The sequence below is a fragment of the Rutidosis leptorrhynchoides genome, chromosome 1, assembly GCF_046630445.1.
Source record: "Rutidosis leptorrhynchoides isolate AG116_Rl617_1_P2 chromosome 1, CSIRO_AGI_Rlap_v1, whole genome shotgun sequence".
Classification (NCBI taxonomy): domain Eukaryota; kingdom Viridiplantae; phylum Streptophyta; class Magnoliopsida; order Asterales; family Asteraceae; genus Rutidosis; species Rutidosis leptorrhynchoides.
In genome coordinates, this window is record NC_092333.1 from 375,788,217 (window position 1) to 375,807,184 (window position 18,968).

The following is an 18,968-nucleotide window of genomic DNA, read 5'->3' on the forward strand; positions in this document are numbered from 1 at the left end:
CAAACTCGCTGTGTTAGACTTCCGCTGCATTACTTAGAGATGTCTCATTCATGGAACTTTTACTTTGCATTCACAACTTATGTTACATTTGAATAATGGCTTTGTAATGACCTTTGTGTCACGTACTTATGTTAATGCTTTATTTTCGTAGAAGCACGTTATCCTTGTAAAACATTTGACGTTGGTAAAAACCCTTTTCATGAATGCAAAACTTGTTTTAAAACAGCATGTAGTATTGCACCGTGTAATGGACCTGTTGTTGATGATCTGTACACGTTGATTTTGTACGGGGAGTCACATTTGGTATCAATGCATTGGTTGTAGGGAATTAGGTTGCATTAGTGTGTCTTGACCGAGTCGAGTAGGATTCACTAAAGGACAAATCTACAACTTGCTCGTTTACTTATTTTTGCGAAACTGCTGCATGCTACTACTTACTTTTACTGCTATATGATCTTGCTGTATGCTACTACTTATTCTCGCTACGGCATGCTACTATCTGCTTTTTGCATGATACTTCTATTTGAGACTGTTATTATTGCCATGCTATGTACTGTTGTAGACAATCTAGTCTGCTGTAGTTAGTATGCCTGATTACGTACTTGCTACATGTCTATTATTCGTTGTACCGACTTGGAAAATTTATCTTTCCTAGTTCAGATGTTTTTCAGAACCCTCTTCCTACTCGTCTAACCCTAAGAACTAGTATTGAAATCCACCTGTTACTACCGTTCCACCATCCTAGAGATTGAAACATTACTTCACGCAATCTAGGAAGAGTACCCCTCGGATTGCACGCCCACTAAAGTTGATTCTCGAAGGAGGAGATATGTGAGGACTTGTCGGAGTAACCACAACTCGCCCCACCCCCAGAGCTCACCCTAATTAGCCACGTACAACGTATGAACATTAGAAGGTTGTTCAATTTCCGCAAGTTGACCCGTAACCCGTACGCTTTCATGACCATCACTTATCTCTTTCATCCTTCACCACTGCTCGACGATCTAATGACACTTCTGGACTTAGGTCCCTAACACTCTTAGGCATGGGAGAAGTCAGGAAGGCATCTCCTTTCACAAGGTCAGAGTGTCTCCTACTGATGCTCAGTCATACCTAAAGACTTGGGAGTCGCCTCAAGACATATCATATTACTACTTGCTACACGTACAACTTGACACGAGATCTAGATTAAATTTTTAGAAAGGAACCTAACGACATTACCTGAACCCGAAAATTTTGAAGAAAATTTCGGGATATTTAGGAATTGATGCATGATCTATAGAACCTACGCACCCACACCGAGAAGCCTGAGATTAATTATGCAGATTTTGTTTTAAGATAGCATAGATAAAGCACCGTTAGATGAAATTGAGTAGAACTTCAAGTGATCACGTTACATTGACCATATGGAATGATATTGGAATGAACGTACGATTTAGTACAATATAATAACGCCAGGCCAGCGTGATTATATTGAAGTAAATCATGCAGAAGTTTCAATGTTACTACATAAGGAATATGAAGTGATTCAAAGAAAATTTTGGTAGGAACCACTTGAGTATACACATTATGGTCTGTTAGAGGTAGGGAAAGAATAACCACATAGCCCAGATACCGTATAAGAAGGGTCTTGATTGCAGAATTGTTAACCCGAAAATTTGTTATATATATAGACACCTTGGACACTTAAGGAAAAAGTTCTCAAATAAGAAAAACTTTGGACTTACTTGCAGTAGAGCAATCGTTATCTCAGCTATGGAGACTCGCATGGATCCTGATTATAGTTAGGGTACGATTCGTCACAATGTTTTATTGTCTCGAAGTTGTTTAATACTAGAGTGATAGAAACCTTATATCTAAGGACCCTAGTATTATGACTAATAAGCCATTAATAACCATGAGAGTTAAGTATTCTATAGGACAAGCTAATGGTAAGCTGGCAGAGATAGAGGAATAATTTAAGGTAATACCTTAAAATTAACAGGTGGGTCATTTGGAGAAGACCTCATGTCAACAAAACTTGGAAGTTTTAAAGTAATAGTTGGATAGGATTAGTTACCTACGCACAAGCAGATGTTATTTGAGAAGATTGATAGAATTTTTCACGGTAGTATAATAAGATTTGGTTGGAATGTGTGACTACCCGGAAATTTTCGACCAAATTTAAACTTCATTCTTATTATGATTTCGACACGATAAGCAAAGTCTGTAATACTGAGTCTCAAATTTTTTGAACTATTTCATATATTCAATTGTCCTTCGACTGTTCTCACGATTCACGAACAATTAATTGTAAATAGATACATATATATTTAAATACATATATATATATATATATATATATATATATATATATATATATATATATATATAATTTGAAGTATTATATGAATTAATATATGAGTTAATTGTTGAAAATAAATATGTAAAATAATATGCGATCTAATGAAAACTAATATATATATATATATATATATATATATATATATATATATATATATATATATATATATATATATATATATATATAGATATATATATAAATACTACTTGTAAATATATAAAATAATATTAAATATGTTTGTTTAAAAATATATAATATATTTATTTTAGTAGTTAAACTTGCTATTTAAAACAGTTTTTTAATAGAAAGAGAATATATTAAAAATAAATGATTTCGAGCTTAATTAGTAAATGTCAGAAACACTCAGTTGGCTTTTCGTTAGTGTTCATATAGATCTAATACGAATATAAGAAGGATTAAGATAAAAGTTTGACTGTAAATTGATTACGAAGATTTTAGATTTGTTAATAATAGTTTTACCTTTTTAGTTTAAATATTAGTACTCCGTATATATTAATTAGAACAGAAATAAATAATGAACGAACATTATTGATCAGGTTTCAAACAGTTAATGACTGAAATAAATAATTGAACTTAATTTGAAAATTTGGAATTTTTAGGAACACTTTTATACGTTAACTGTTTAGCAATGGACACGATAGTATTCCGAGAAATTGTGTCGGTAGGAATCATACAATTTAGTTTCACGGGTTGTTAACTTATTGCTTTTAAAATTGCAAGTAGAAACTTTTTGTTTTAACTCTTCCTCTATATAGATAGATATTCATAAGCATATATATATAGACATAATCACATATCATTTCTTCTCCATTCTATTTCTTCTTCGTGAACAACCATCTCACCACACTACCATAACCATTCTCCACCACCGTCCCTTTTCACCTCCGTTTTGCAGCACCATTGAGAACCTGTGACGACCCGGAAATTTCCAACTAAATTTAAACTTTATCTTTATATTATTCTGACACGATAAGCAATGTTTGTTAAGTTAAATCTCAAGAATTTTAAACTATGTATATACATTCATTTAAACCTCGACCAAATTCCAATGATTCACGAACCATTAAATAAACATATATGAATATGTATGTATATGTGTATATGTTATAAATTGAAAATGTCAACAAAGTATTTAAACGTATAATGCTTTATATGAACGTATTTGTTTCAATATGATTATCGACGAAATTAAAAAAATATATATTAAATGATTGAATTATCAGAAACATTGAATTATGATTACAAGTCTCTTTTGAGAGGTCCAATATGATTTGAGAAAATCTATTCCTCTTAACGATATTCGGAATAATTTGTAAAGCTATTTATAAATAAAAATAAAAAGTGTCATTTACGAAAGTTAGACAAAAGCTAGTGGAGAATTGGTTTCCATAATATTCTATTAATCTATTTTCAAACGTACAAAAACATTTTCAGTTTAAAAAGAACTTTATTATTAAAACGTATATAACTTTTATAAATATCTAGAATCACTTTTGACAACTCATTACTTAACCAGTATAATAAATATAACGATATTTATATTTTATTTCATTAAATATATATAACAATTTAAATTAATATTATATATATTTATACGCGTATTATACATACATAGTTTTTATACTTTTACTATACTTTAACTTTACCTTTACTTTACTTTTACTTTACTTTAACTTTAATAATTCACTTTAATAATTCATACTTTAATAATTCACTTTAATAATTCATACTTTAATAATTCACTTTAATAATTCAAAAATCTATTATAAATAGAATTCAATAGGTTTCATTATTTCATATAAACTTGAAAATATATTTCTCTAAACTCTCTCAATCGATTTACATATATATATATTTGCTCTGTATTATTTCAAGATATTATTAGTAAACATAAAATATTACGACAGAATGATTTCAAAATTGTTTTTTTTGAATGAGTCGAAGCTAAGGAAATTATGGGTTATAGCTATGGAGGTGATGGGTATGGTTCATGGGTATGCTCGTGAGGTCAAACTAGTGTTTATCATCTCCATTGCGTCTACGTACTTTCCTGCAATATTGAATCTCAATATTGATACGTGAGAACTCATAACTTAACTTTTATATATCAATAGTGTATCCCTGACTAGTGCTCGAGTATATAGGATTATGCATGCTTGTACATTCGATATTGTCCTTAGATAGGTTTGTTGAATCCTGAATTACATACGTATGCTACTGAGATAGGGTATATGATATGCATGTCATTGGAAAGCTAGCGAAAAATTAAGAACTTTTTATTTAGATATCGAATGGTTTCGATGAAAGGATTAGAAGTTATAGTCAACTGAATTTTAGTATTATTGTTAAAATGATTATTATTACTATCGTCGTTATTATTTTAATAGAAATATCATTGTTATTATAAAATATCATTATTATTATTATGTTAGTATTATCATTTTATCATAATACCATTTTTAGTAAATATAGATATTGTTATTTTTTATAGAATAATAATAATTATTATTACAAAATAATACAACTTTTACTTATTATTATGATCAATATTATTTTATCAAATAAATAGGGGATACAAAGATATTTTTCACCACGCGTAATATAATTACATTAATAATACTTACCACTATAGTTTTACGATATTAAGTGAACTTTATAAATTTTACTACTTAAGATATATAAAAGTATATTTTATCATATATAAACGTTAATATAAATTTTTATTAATAAATGACTTTTATTATTATAAAATCTAATAAATATATTTAAATATATAAAACGACTATAGTTAAGTTATATAATAAACACGTATAAATTTTAGAAGTCATTTTGGGTCAAGTTGACTTTTGTTGACTTTTGCATATTAGTCTCGAGCATTAGGATTGTGGTACACTATGACTTGACCAAAAATTGTTAGACAAATATTGACCAACATATAAATATATATAATTAACATAGGTTCGTGAATCCGAGGCCAACCTTGCACTTGTTAAATGACGTTATATGTATTTTTACTACGAAATACAGTATGGTGAGTTTCATTTGCTCCCTTTTTAATTGCTTTTGCAATATATATTTTTGGACTGAGAATACATGCGCTGTTTTATAAATGTTTTACGAAATAGGCACAAGTACTAAAACAAATTCTATGTGGGTTTAAACCAGAAATATACCCTTAGCTTGGTAACATTAAACTACTTGTCTATGTACGGTAGGCGCGAATCCTAAAGATAGATCTATTGGGCCTGACAAACCCCATCCTGACTATGGGATGCTTTAGTACTTCGAAGTTATATTAAACACACCTGATCTGGTGTACTTTAGAGGGTAAAACATGAATGTTAAGGCTTGTTACCGGGTGCCTACAACTTATAGAATACTTTTATACACTTGCGAGTGTACATATATTTATAAACGGAAATCTTGTGGTCTATTAATATATTGAAATGATTGTTATGATAAACCTATGAACTCACCAACCTTTTGGTTGACACTTTAAAGCATGTTTATTCTCAGGTATTAAAGAAATCTTCCGCTGTGCATTAGCTCATTTTAAGGATATTACTTGGAGTCATTCATGGCATATTTTGAAAGACGTTGCATTCGAGTCATTGAGTTCATCAAGATTATTATTATGTCAATTATAGTTGGATGTATTATGAAATGGTGTGCATGCCGTCAACTTTCGTTGTAAAGAAAGTTTGTCTTTTAAAAACGAATGCAATGTTTGTAAAATGTATCATATAGAGGTCAAATACCTCGCGATGTAATCAACTATTGTGAATCGTTTATAATGTATATGAACGGGTCCTTTCAGAACCACTCAAGAACACCATGATCTCCAATCACCACCACACGTCACACTAAAACCACTATCATCATCGTTTTATTTTATCCGAGAACACCACTACAACTCAAAACCACTTTCAACGAATATTAAAACACCTACATGCTTACAATTAACTGTCGCCTTTTTCTTTCTTTTTCAAACTATCACAATTGTTACTATTGCTATTCTACTGATGCTACAGTTGCCACTTAAAACAACCCTTGAACCACCTCCAACCTCAACCGAAACCCTTCATATTATTAACTTCCGTTTCTATTTAATCTCTAACTAAACTGGACTATTTGTTTTTTTTTTTGTTGTTGCCATTTGTCTTCTGTTTTGTAGCTCAAACATTACCCAAAACCACAACCCACGAACCATCATCATATATGCTATTCAGTCCAACCGCCACCATCAACATTGAACTACCGTCAATCACCACCCTCAATCACCTTGTTTCACTTCTGTTACCATGTACAACCACCATGACTATCACAAACCATCACCATCCTCCTTTGGTACACACTACCACCGCCACCATTCTCCAACCCACTATAACCGTAAACCACCATCACCACTGTTACTACTATCACTACGATCACTATATACCCACATACCATCAACCCAAATATCGTTTTCTTCTACAAGAACACCAACCCGATCACCTCTACTTCTACGTGTTACTCGCTGCAAATATTTAAGAGCTGAGTTGTTGATCTTGTTTAATGCTTGATTGCTTGCTACTGTACGTAGATTTCTATCCTTGTTCTCTACTACTCGCTTTCTCTTCGGTTTCAACTAATATTGTTTATTTAAAATACCAATGAACCCGATTAATGTTTCTACTTCGGGTATTGATCTTCGATCACCACTTTCATCCACCACCGGGACTCAACCCATCTCAACACTATTAAATTTTGTCTCCTGTTGTGAATACAATAACAACCATCACCTTAACTCGTCACCTTTTTATATATATTTTTTCTCTTTTCTTCTTCTTCTTTGTAAATCATCAAATCACCACATCATCCCAACTGCAAATCGCTGCTATCCAATTTATTTTCTGTTTTGAACGAGTTAACAACAACCAAAACACCATTTTCTTTGTTTTGTCTTTCGAACAAACACTTCAAGAACAGAATCCTTAGAAACCTTCGTTTGAGTTTAATACTAAACTTACTTTTCTCTAACCAATATATATAAGTCTGTTGTTTTCCTTTGCACCAAAAGTTCACGAACTAGACCCACTTAAGGAAAGAAATTGATTAAAGTTTTGGGAAAGGCTTATACACCAAATAAAGTGGCGACACTATTATCCACTATCACATAAAATAATGAATTGCCAAATGCAATGTATCATATCAATTATGGGTTGTGATTTGGTGACGTTTTTAAAAGAAAAAGAATAAGTGAAAGTGATAGCGTGAGGTGACTAGGTGGCGGCTTTACTTTGTTTCCACTACTCCACTAATAAATTGATACCATATTTGGAGTATTGTTTAAATTATGTTTCGATCAATAAATATTAAACCGAATGGGTAGGGTTAACAGTCTGTTAGGCTTACCAAGTTTTGGGCTATGAAAATGGCCTAGTAACACATTTATACTATTGGGCTTCTCTTGGACTTTTGCTTGTAAACTGCCATCGCGATGGTGATAGTTGTACCGAGATAAAACATAAAGGTAACAAGATTAAGAGGCGATGATATGATGTTGATTAGTAGGTTAGGTGATGATGAATGATGAAGGTGACGAGTTGATAGAATGAATGATGATAGGACGATGGGGGTGACGAAGGTGGTATTTGATATAGAGATGATGATCATGATATAATGATATCTTTGATGAAATAAGTAGATGATTAAGATATTATGATAATAAAAACGATACAGGGATAACGATTCGAGATAAAATGAATCGAAAAATGTTATAGATGATAATGATAACAAGATGTCGTGTTGTAATAATGAATGATGAGGTTATAGCAATATTATAATAAAAGAGTAATGATAAGGCGTTAACGGGTTAGCGGGACGTCGTGGGTTCAAACCCGGATTTGGGCATTTTTTTTAAAGGCTACTTCTTTGAGGTAGTATTTGTATTACCATTACTATTATTATTATCGTATCATTATTAGTATTAATATAAGTATTATTATTATTAATATTATCATTTTATGAATTAATAAAATAAGTATCATTATTATTTTTATCATTTTTATTATTAGTATTATTATTAGTATTATTAGTATTATTATTACTAAGTATTATAAATATTATTATTATTACTATTATTATCATTATTATTATTTTCATGACAAATAAATATTATTATTAACATTATCATTAATAACATAAGTATTAGTATTAGTATTATTAATATTATCATTATAAGCGAATACAACTTTTATTACTATTATTGATATTATGTTACCAAATAAATATTTTGTATATAAAAATATACTTTCAATAATATTACATATAAGAATGTATTATTAATATTAACATTTTTATATAAATATTCATATATAACAAATTAGTTATTTTTAATATAATACTAATCATATATAGATATTAAAATAACTATATAAATATTAATCATTTTAAATATATATACAAATTAAATAAATAAAATATATAACATAAGATATAATATACCAATTTGTTTGATTACGATTATATGTGTTAATAAATATATATAAATGATATAGGTTCATGAATCCGAGGCCAACCCTGCATTGTTCAGTTCCGTCGTATGCTTATTTTTACTATAAAATATCGTATTATGAGTTTAATTACTCCCTTTTTATATATATTTTTGGGACTGAGAATACATGCGCTGCTTTTATAACTGTTTTACGAAATTGACACAAGTACTGAAACTACATTCTATGGTTGAATTATTATACCGGATATCACCCTTTTTAGCTTAGTAGCCTAAGAATTTGGGAACAGACCCCCAAATTGACGCGAATCCTAAAGATATATCTATCGGGCCTAACAAACCCCATCCAGGTTATGGATGCTTTAGTACTTCGATTTTATATACAGATGAGTGTACCTGTATATTTGGGGATATTCTAAGTGCATTTGTTATTGTCGGTTACCAGGTGTTCAATCCATATGAATGATTTTTATGCAGATGGCTATATGCTTGCATGATGTTTATGAGAAATGGAAATATAAAAATCTTGTGGTCTACTAAAATGATGAAAATGAATGATTATGATAAACTTATGAACTCACCAACCTTTTGGTTGACATTTGAAAGCATGTTTTTTCTCAGGTATGAAAGAAATCTTCCACTGTGCATTTGCTCATTTTAGAGATATTACTTGGAATCATTCATGACATATTTCAAAAGGACGTTGCATTCGAGTCGTTGAGTTCATCAAGATTATTATTAAGTCAATTATAGTTGGATATATTATGAAATGTTATGCATGCCATCAACTTTCGATGTAATGAAAGTTTGTCTTTTTAAAAATGAATGCAATGTTTGTAAAATGTATCATATAGAGGTTAAGTACCTCGCGATGTAACCAAATGTAATGTATTCGTCCAGATGGATTAGGATGGATCATTAAAGAATGGACCTTAAGATTAACCTAACACCCATCAATTTGGGAAGCTTTGATGTAATAGTTGGAATGGACTTTAGGATTAACCTAATACTCATCAAGTTAGGAAGCTTTGATGTAATAGTTGGAACAGACTGGCTTTCAAGGATGAAAGCGAAAGTTATTTATAATGAGAAGATTATTCGTATACCTTGCGAGAGTGGTGAGCCAAAAGCCATCTGGGTTACTTCAACAACCCGAAACCCCACAATGGAAATGGGAATGAATTACAATGGATTTCATCATGAAGCTACCGAAAATGGTAGGCGGTTATGACACTATCTGGGTTATTATTGACCGCATCACCAAAACTACTCACTTTCTAGCCATGAAAGAAACCGATACAATGTACAAACTTGCACAACGATACATGAAGGAAATTGTATCCCGTCACTTCAGCGATTCAAATTCTATATTAAAGACTACCCAAGAATCTTAATTGATACTCATTCTTACGCGACTTTAAATCCTAACTTATTCCGAGAGATTTCTTATTTAATGATAATCACACCATCATCCTTCTTACTTCAATATTAGTCATACCAGATCAAAATTTTCCAGAATCAATGGGTGGTAAATTCTCATCCTCATACTCTCCTATGAGTATCTTACTTATAAGCAACAGCTTCACACTTAAGCATTTTTGATTAAAGGACTTATGCCCTACTAATAGTCATCAACCACATTTAAATTCAATAGTTTTCATTACCTCGTGACATTGTTGCTCAAATATCACCTAAAATTTTCAAACATCTTTTACTCGATCCTCATCAATCTTTTTCCAACCTGTAACCTCCGAAATATGAAAATTTTGTTTGCCAAAATTTTACACACACTATTTTACTGTGCGATACTCACAAAGTTTTATAAAAATAAATTTATTTCATTTGCCATTCGTGCAAATTTTTGAAATCGTATATGTTATATAAAATAAAGTAAATAATTACTTATTTTTGACTAGTACATATGAAATTTTACTTTCACTTTTACAAATCAATTCTTTTATTCAAAAGATATTTTACTTAGAATGGTACATGTTGTACATAACTCTAGTTTACTAAGAACTTCGTTTCTTTTCTTACATTGTCACCTAAAACGATTTCTATAAAATTTTCGTTGCTTGTTATATAAAATTTTTAGTGTTATTCGTATCCAAGTCATCATGAAGATTTTACAACCGTCGAAATCCAGATATTCTCATTTAGTGATGTTAACACCATTAGTATTCCGACTTTAATATTAGTCATAACCTTTTTGGCGTTTTGCAAAGTCAAGAAGCGTTAACTTCTCGTCCTCATGCTCTATCCTTCATACCTCACTTTTTAGCAACGGCTTCGCACATGAACATTTTTGGCCCAAAGACTTATGTCCTAATAATTATCAAAACTATATTTAATCCATTAGTTTTCATTACCTAGTAACATGTCACCCGATATCAAATATTTTTCACTCGATCTTTTTCAACACGTAACCTCTGAAATACGAAAAACTATATTTATCAAAATTTTTACACGTTGTTTATTTGTGCGGTCCTCACAAGATTTATGGACAAATGAAATTAATAAAAATTTTCTGTCGGTTATGCGATTTATAAAATCATATATGCATGTATATAATTAAGTTAATAAATTTACCTTTACTTATTTCGGTTAGGTTATACCTTCAAATTACTTAAAAATCGCTCCTATATTGAGTTGTTTAACTTAAGTCAAATAGTTTTGTGCAAAATGGTACACGTTGTACACACTTCTAAATTTATTAAGAACTTCGTTCCGTTTATGTTGTCACATCAAACGTTTAAAGGTTTTTCAAAACTTCCTTGGTTGATTTTATTAAAGGTTTTCGTATTAGTCTACACCATGTATGGATCACACTTCTTCTCATCCTCCGTTAAGGATAAAGCTTACGATTAAGATCTTTGTTAAAAACTCTTGAGCCACTTTGGATGGCAGTTTTATAAAAAAATTTAGGAGGTCTTTGCGCTCATAAAATGTTCCTTTTAAGGTTAGACATGGTAAAATCGCGGGCCGATAAATCAGTTTTCTGAGGTACGCTCAGTGGTCACCCCATTGTAGGAAAGGCACTAGGTGGATTTCTACTATAAATATTTCACGGCTAATCGCAACACCCTCGTAAACATCATCTCTGTGAATCAGTATGTTGAGGTACAAGAAATCATTTTTGAGGTTCTTTTCACTTGCATTAAACCATTCTTAATGACCAAGGGTTCACGTATCTTCTCATTCGCGCATCCCCTTAAGTATAAGGATAAATTTAGATCAACTCGCTCGTTGTACGAAGATTCACTCTCGTTCAAAGGTCACACCTTTCGTGCAATTTTCTTTCAGAAATGTAATGTAAATTACTTTAAAAATCTATGAATCATGTTATCCTCTTGGAAGGGACTGCTTAAACATCTATAACACTGAGGTGGTTACTCTATATATTTCTTCCTTCGTTAGTTGCAACTATATGTTGTTCTAGTCGATGTTAACCAAAACTTCAACATGTAACTGAAAGGATATAGTTACATCATGGAACTATGCTTTCATTCCATCCCAGGATAAGTTCACATGCAGTATGTTAAACCGGGTGATATCTTTCATTGTTCGTTCAGACCGTCCTGAAGACAATATAAATAATTATGGCTTACATTACATGTAAGTCTGATTAGCCACTCTCAGCTAAAATTTCAATTCATTTATTCAAATGAAACGTTTATTAAATATCGGGTTCTTTATGCCTATGGTCTCCTTCCGAAATTAAAGGGTTAGTAAAATCCGTGGCTAACACTATCCAGAAATCAAATCGCATGGTCGTGATCACCATGTTTTCCATTCTAATCGTCAGCTTTGTATTGCGACATAAGCGCTCAATGTTTTAGATGAGTTGGTAACATCCATGATGCATTTCATGCATCCAGCTTACTAAAGATGCCTGTAAGACTAAAAACATCATCTTTCCTTTTGTGGGTATATATTCAGATGACATATTCATGTTAACAAGAAACGAAATCAATTTGTTGATCTTAAGGTCGAGAGACTTAATTAATGGCATAAACCTATTCTTACTTTTATACACCCAAGTACCTTTAAAGGTAAATCGCTCACTTCTGAGCCCACGAGTCTCTCGGAACTTTGATACGCTCCTTCTTCTTCAAATTCGGTACCGTTGTAGGTCACTCCTCAAAATTTTGGGACGAAATTTTCTTTAACAGGTGGGTAATGTAACGACCCGACTTTTTTGACTTATATTTTTGTGCTCTATACTTTCACGAAACTTTGTATTTGTGCGTACTGAGCTAGTTTATGCTCTGGGATCTTTATTCAAAAAAATTACTTTCGTTTATATTTTAAAACGTGTTATTAAGTACGTAGTTACTTAACTTGATCCTCGAATGCTTTTATGACCGTTGGTGTCACTGGACGTTTTGAACGAGCTATGTACCCTGTACATGATTAACTTTTTTCATAATTGAAATATTATGACTACGTAATACTAATTGTTATTTTCTAATGACAATTACTTGGCTTATTGGTTGCTTAATTACGTTTAGTAATTTACTAATGCATACTAGTTAGTCTTAATGGACTTTTTACCTTAATGGACCTAAGCCCACCCTACTTTAATTATTGGACTTTTAAGTTAGCCCAATTTTAAATGGATTATGACCCATTAAGAAGTAGGACAAAAATCCATTAATATGAGCCAACATACTAGCATTTTTGTTAACCATTACCATACATGTTGCATGGGATCCCAACAATAAGCACCACCTTTAGACCACCACCATACAAAAAGCAAAAAGGTTGTCCCCTTTTCCCCCCATGTCCCTAAGGTTTTGATACACCAAGCACCACCTCCACCACTATAAATATCAAGCCTCATTCACCCATTTCACACTTGATTTCATTCTCATTTTACACACACTTACTCTCTAATTTTCTCTCTAGTATTTCTCACACTAAAATGGTAAGTTTTAAATTTTCTTCTTCTACTTCTTCTTCTTCTCTAAATCACGACATCATCATCATCTTTATAAGAACAAGCTTGTTAGCTTATTGATCTTGTTATATCTTGTTGATTCAAACTTTGACTTGAATCTTTCAAGAAGATTAAAGATTCAAGCTTTCTAGCTTTGAATCTTCATTACTTTGATGGATCTAAGCTTTATAGCTTAAGATCACTTTATTTTTGTTAAAAGATCAAAACTTGTGTTTATGATCTTCATGAAACTTGAAGATCTAGCTTCATGCTTTAAGGATCTTCAAGAACATTCAAGATTCAAGCTTTCTAGCTTTGAATCTTCATTACTTTTGTTGGATCTAAGTTTTCTAACTTATGATCTCTTTTATTTTATTAAAAGATTAAAACTTGTGTTTATGATCTTCATGGAACTTGAAGTTCTAGCCTTTTGCTTTGAAGATCTTCAAGAACATAAAAGATTCAAGCTTTCTAGCTTTGAAATCTCATTACTTTTGTTAAAAGGATCCAAGCTCTCTAGCTTAGGGTTCCATTACTTTGTTTGATCAAATTTATGTTCTTATTTGTTTGATTGAATGAAAGTTTGTAGCTTTAGTTGTAGATAGAACTTGTATTTGTGTTAAAACTAAGAACATGATGTAACCTTGGTTCATCATCCTTCTAAAACTCTTAAGTGAGTTGTATTCTTGCTTAGTCTTGACATTTTGTGTTGATGGTTGAAACTTGGTCAAAGTGATGCTAAAATATTAAAGAGTTGTACACTTGAAGCTAACACGCATCAAGGATGAGAACCGTGATGAGCATCAAGCACCAAGAAACCCATTGGAGCACTTGTTTTCTGTTTTTCGGGGTCTGATCAGACTCCTGGGACTTCTGGAAAATAGATTTTCAGATAGTTCATCTCGAGTTTATGACTTTTAGTTTAGGACTCGCCTAAATCCGATATACGGTTTAGGATTTATAGCCTTCCGAAAGTCACTACGCCTTTGTAACGACGTGCTGAAAATTCTGACCTACTCGCACTTGAACCGTCGCCACGGTCAAACAACCTCGAGTTAGGATCTGAAAATTGGAGAACCGTTAGAGGACTCACATACGGAGCCTTAGCCACTGACCAATTGTCTTTTCGGTTTGTATAGAGGTCGTAGCAGCTGTCCGAAGTCAGTCTTTTGTTTTGATCTCTATTCTTGTTGAAAACTTACATTAGCTTTTACGAATATGATGATGATGATGATGATACTTATGACACTTCCCATTCGGGTTACGAATGCTTTAGTACTTCGATTATCATATCCGATGAGAGTCCTGGAATGATGGGGATATTCTATATGCATCATGTTAGTTCAGTTATCAAGCGTTCACCATATGAATGATTTTTAATTCGCGGGTTACGCATATTATTTTGTACTCGGGTTACGTGTACAATTAAATATCTTGAAATCTTGTGGTCTATTAAAATGATAAAAATGAATGATTATGATAAACTAATGGACTCACCAACCTTTTGGTTGACACTTTAAAGCATGTTTATTCTCAATATTAAAGAAATCTTCCGTTGTGCATTTGCTCATTTTAGAGATATTACATGGAGTCATTCATGGTATATAGAGGTCAGAACCTTTCAATGGGACCATCTGTTGAAGACTTTGTCCAGGTGGATTAGGACCGGTTACTACAGGTGGTATCAGAGCGGTGGTCGTAGCGAACCAGTTCTTGCATTAGTGTGTTTAACTGATAGTTGTTAGGATGCATTAGTGAGTCTGGACTTCGACCTTAGCTGCATATTATATGTTTTGTTTATCATTCCTAGTGGAAAATTACCTGTTTATCATTCCTAAGTCTTGACACGTGTTTTTTTTCATTTATTACATACATGGTGTATAGACGAATCATATCCTATCATATCTATTACCGTGGATGTGACAACCCGAAAATTTTCGACCAAATTTTAACTTTAATCTTTATATTATTCCGACACGATAAGCAAAGTTTGTTAAGTTAAATCTCAAGAATTTTAAACTGTGTTCATACATTCATTATAACCTCGACCAAATTCCGACGATTCACGAACCGTTATATATAAATAGATATGTATATGTATATATATATATATTATAACTTGAGAATATTAATAAAGTATTAAACGTATAATACTTTACACGAACGTATTTGTTTCAATATGATTTTCGACGAAATTAAAAAAAATATTAATTGATTGAATTATCAGAAACATTGAATTATGATTACAAGTATCTGTTGAGAGGTCCACTATGATTTGAGAAAATCTATTCCTCTTAACGATATTCAGAATAATTTGTAAAGCTATTTATAAATAAAAACAAAAAGTGTCATTTATGAAAGTTAGACAAAAGTTAGTGGAGAATTGGTTTCCATAATATTCTATTAATCTATTTCAAACGTACAAAGACGTTTTCAGTTTAAAAAGAACTTTATTATTAAAATGTATATAACTTTTATAAATATCTAGAATCACTTTTGACAACTCATTACTTAACCAGTATAATAAATATAACGATATTTATATTTTATTTCATTAAATATATATAACAATTTAAATTAATATTATATATATTTATACGCGTATTATACATACATAGTTTTTATACTTTTACTATACTTTAACTTTACCTTTACTTTACTTTTACTTTGCTTTAACTTTAATAATTCACTTTAATAATTCATACTTTAATAATTCACTTTAATAATTCATACTTTAATAATTCACTTTAATAATTCATACTTTAATAATTCACTTTAATAATTCATACTTTAATAATTCACTTTAATAATTCATACTTTAATAATTCACTTTAATAATTCATACTTTAATAATTCACTTTAATAATTCAAAAATCTATTATAAATAGAATTCAGTAGGTTTCATTATTTCATAAAAACTTGAAAATATATTTCTCTAAACTCTTTCAATCGATTTATATATATAAATATATATATTTTCTCTGTATTATTTCAAGATATTATTAGTATACATAAAATATTACGACGGAGTGCTGTCCGAGTGATTTCAAAATAGTTTTTTTGAATGAGTCGAAGCTAAGGAAATTATGGGTTATAGCTATGGAGGTGATGGGTATGGTTCATGGGTATGCTCGTGAGGTCAATCTAGTGTTTATCATCTCCGTTGCGTCTACGTACTTTCCTGCAATATTGAATCTCAATATTGATACGTTCGTGAATCCGAGGCCAACCTTGCACTTGTTAAATGACGTTATATGTATTTTTACTACGAAATACAGTATTGTGAGTTTCATTACTCCCTTTTTATATATATTTTTGGGCTGAGTATACATGCGCTGTTTTATAAATGTTTTACGAAATAGGCACAAGTACTAAAACTAATTCTATGTGGGTTTAAACCAGAAATATACCCTTAGCTTCGTAACATTAAACTACTTGTCTATGTACAGTAGGCGCGAATCCTAAAGATAGATCTATTGGGTCTGACAAACCCCATCCTGACTATGGGATGCTTTAGTACTTCGAGGTTATTTTAAACACACCTGATCTGGTGTACTTCAGAGGGTAAAACATGAACGTTAAGGCTTGTTACCGGGTGCCTACAACTTATAGAATACTTTTATACACTTGCGAGTGTACATATATTTATAAACGGAAATCTTGTAGTCTATTAATATATTGAAATGATTGTTATGATAAACCTATGAACTCACCAACCTTTTGGTTGACACTTTAAAGCATGTTATTCTCAGGTATTAAAGAAATCTTCCGCTGTGCATTAGCTCATTTTAAGGATATTACTTGGAGTCATTCATGGCATATTTTGAAAGACGTTGCATTCGAGTCATTGAGTTCATCAAGATTATTATTAAGCCAAATTATAGTTGGATGTATTATGAAATGGTGTGCATGCCGTCAACTTTAATTGTAAATAAAGTTTGTGTTTTAAAAACGAATGCAATGTTTGTAAAATGTATCATATAGAGGTCAAATACCTCGCGATGTAATCAACTATTGTGAATCGTTTATAATGTATATGAACGGGTCCTTTCTGTTGGTATCAGAGCGGTGGTCTTAGCGAATCAGGTCTGCATTAGTGTGTCTAACTGATAGTCGTTAGGATGCATTGATGAATCTGGACTTCGACCGTGTCTGCATGTCAAAAGTTTTGCTCATCATTTTTGTCGGAAATTACCTGCTTATCATTCTTAGTCTAGACACATCTTATTGCATTGATTGCATGAATAGTGTATAGACAAAATTCATATCTTAGCGTATCTGCTAATTCATATCTTAGCGTATCTGTTACTGTAAACTTTGCCTGACATATTCCGTAAATTCCTCCGTAATCTACGAAACCTTTTGCTCTATATAATTAGAATACCACCAGATAGCTGGAAAATCATTTCATATCGAAAAATTCTTTATTCAATCGTACGAAATAGAATTCGTCATTAGTTCAAGTCCCTCGGATTCCGAAATGGAATCCCACTCAAGTTCCGAAAGCAGTGTGACCGGAATGGATCAACCAATTATTCATCATCTATTCTGGATGAATTGGGGATGGGTTCGTAGCCTCCTTAATCATTGGAGATAAGAAGAAGGTGATCCCTTCCATCCACCACATTGCCCTCTTGGCGAAGAACCTGAAGCACTTACCGGCGAACCTATCCGAAACACCATTTTCTCTCTTATTTCTAGAGTATCTCGTCACGATTACATACTACACCAAATTCTAGATTTTATTTATCCGCTCGTCCGAACCGACAATCACCCCGGTGTAATAGAAGAAGTCAACGAGCTTCGCGCTCGGGTAGTGGCTTTGGAGAATATGGTGTAAAGGTTACAAACACCAGCAGCAGCACCAGCAGCATAAATAGTACCACCATCAGCAACACCAACAGTACCATCACAACCACCAACAACAACATCCACATCTCACACCACAACATCACAATCTGTATCTCAAACATCAACGTCATACGCCCTGTAAATATCCAGGATTATCAACAACAACAAACGATGAAGTATTAATTCATAAACTTCATTGAAGATATATCTCTGCGGCAGTTATGTAATCTCCAAAATCTTAGAGATTATTTAATTCTGACCGTAAATCGGATGAGTGAACGGAGATGGTAGAGTAGAAACTTTGATCGAAAATGGTGTAC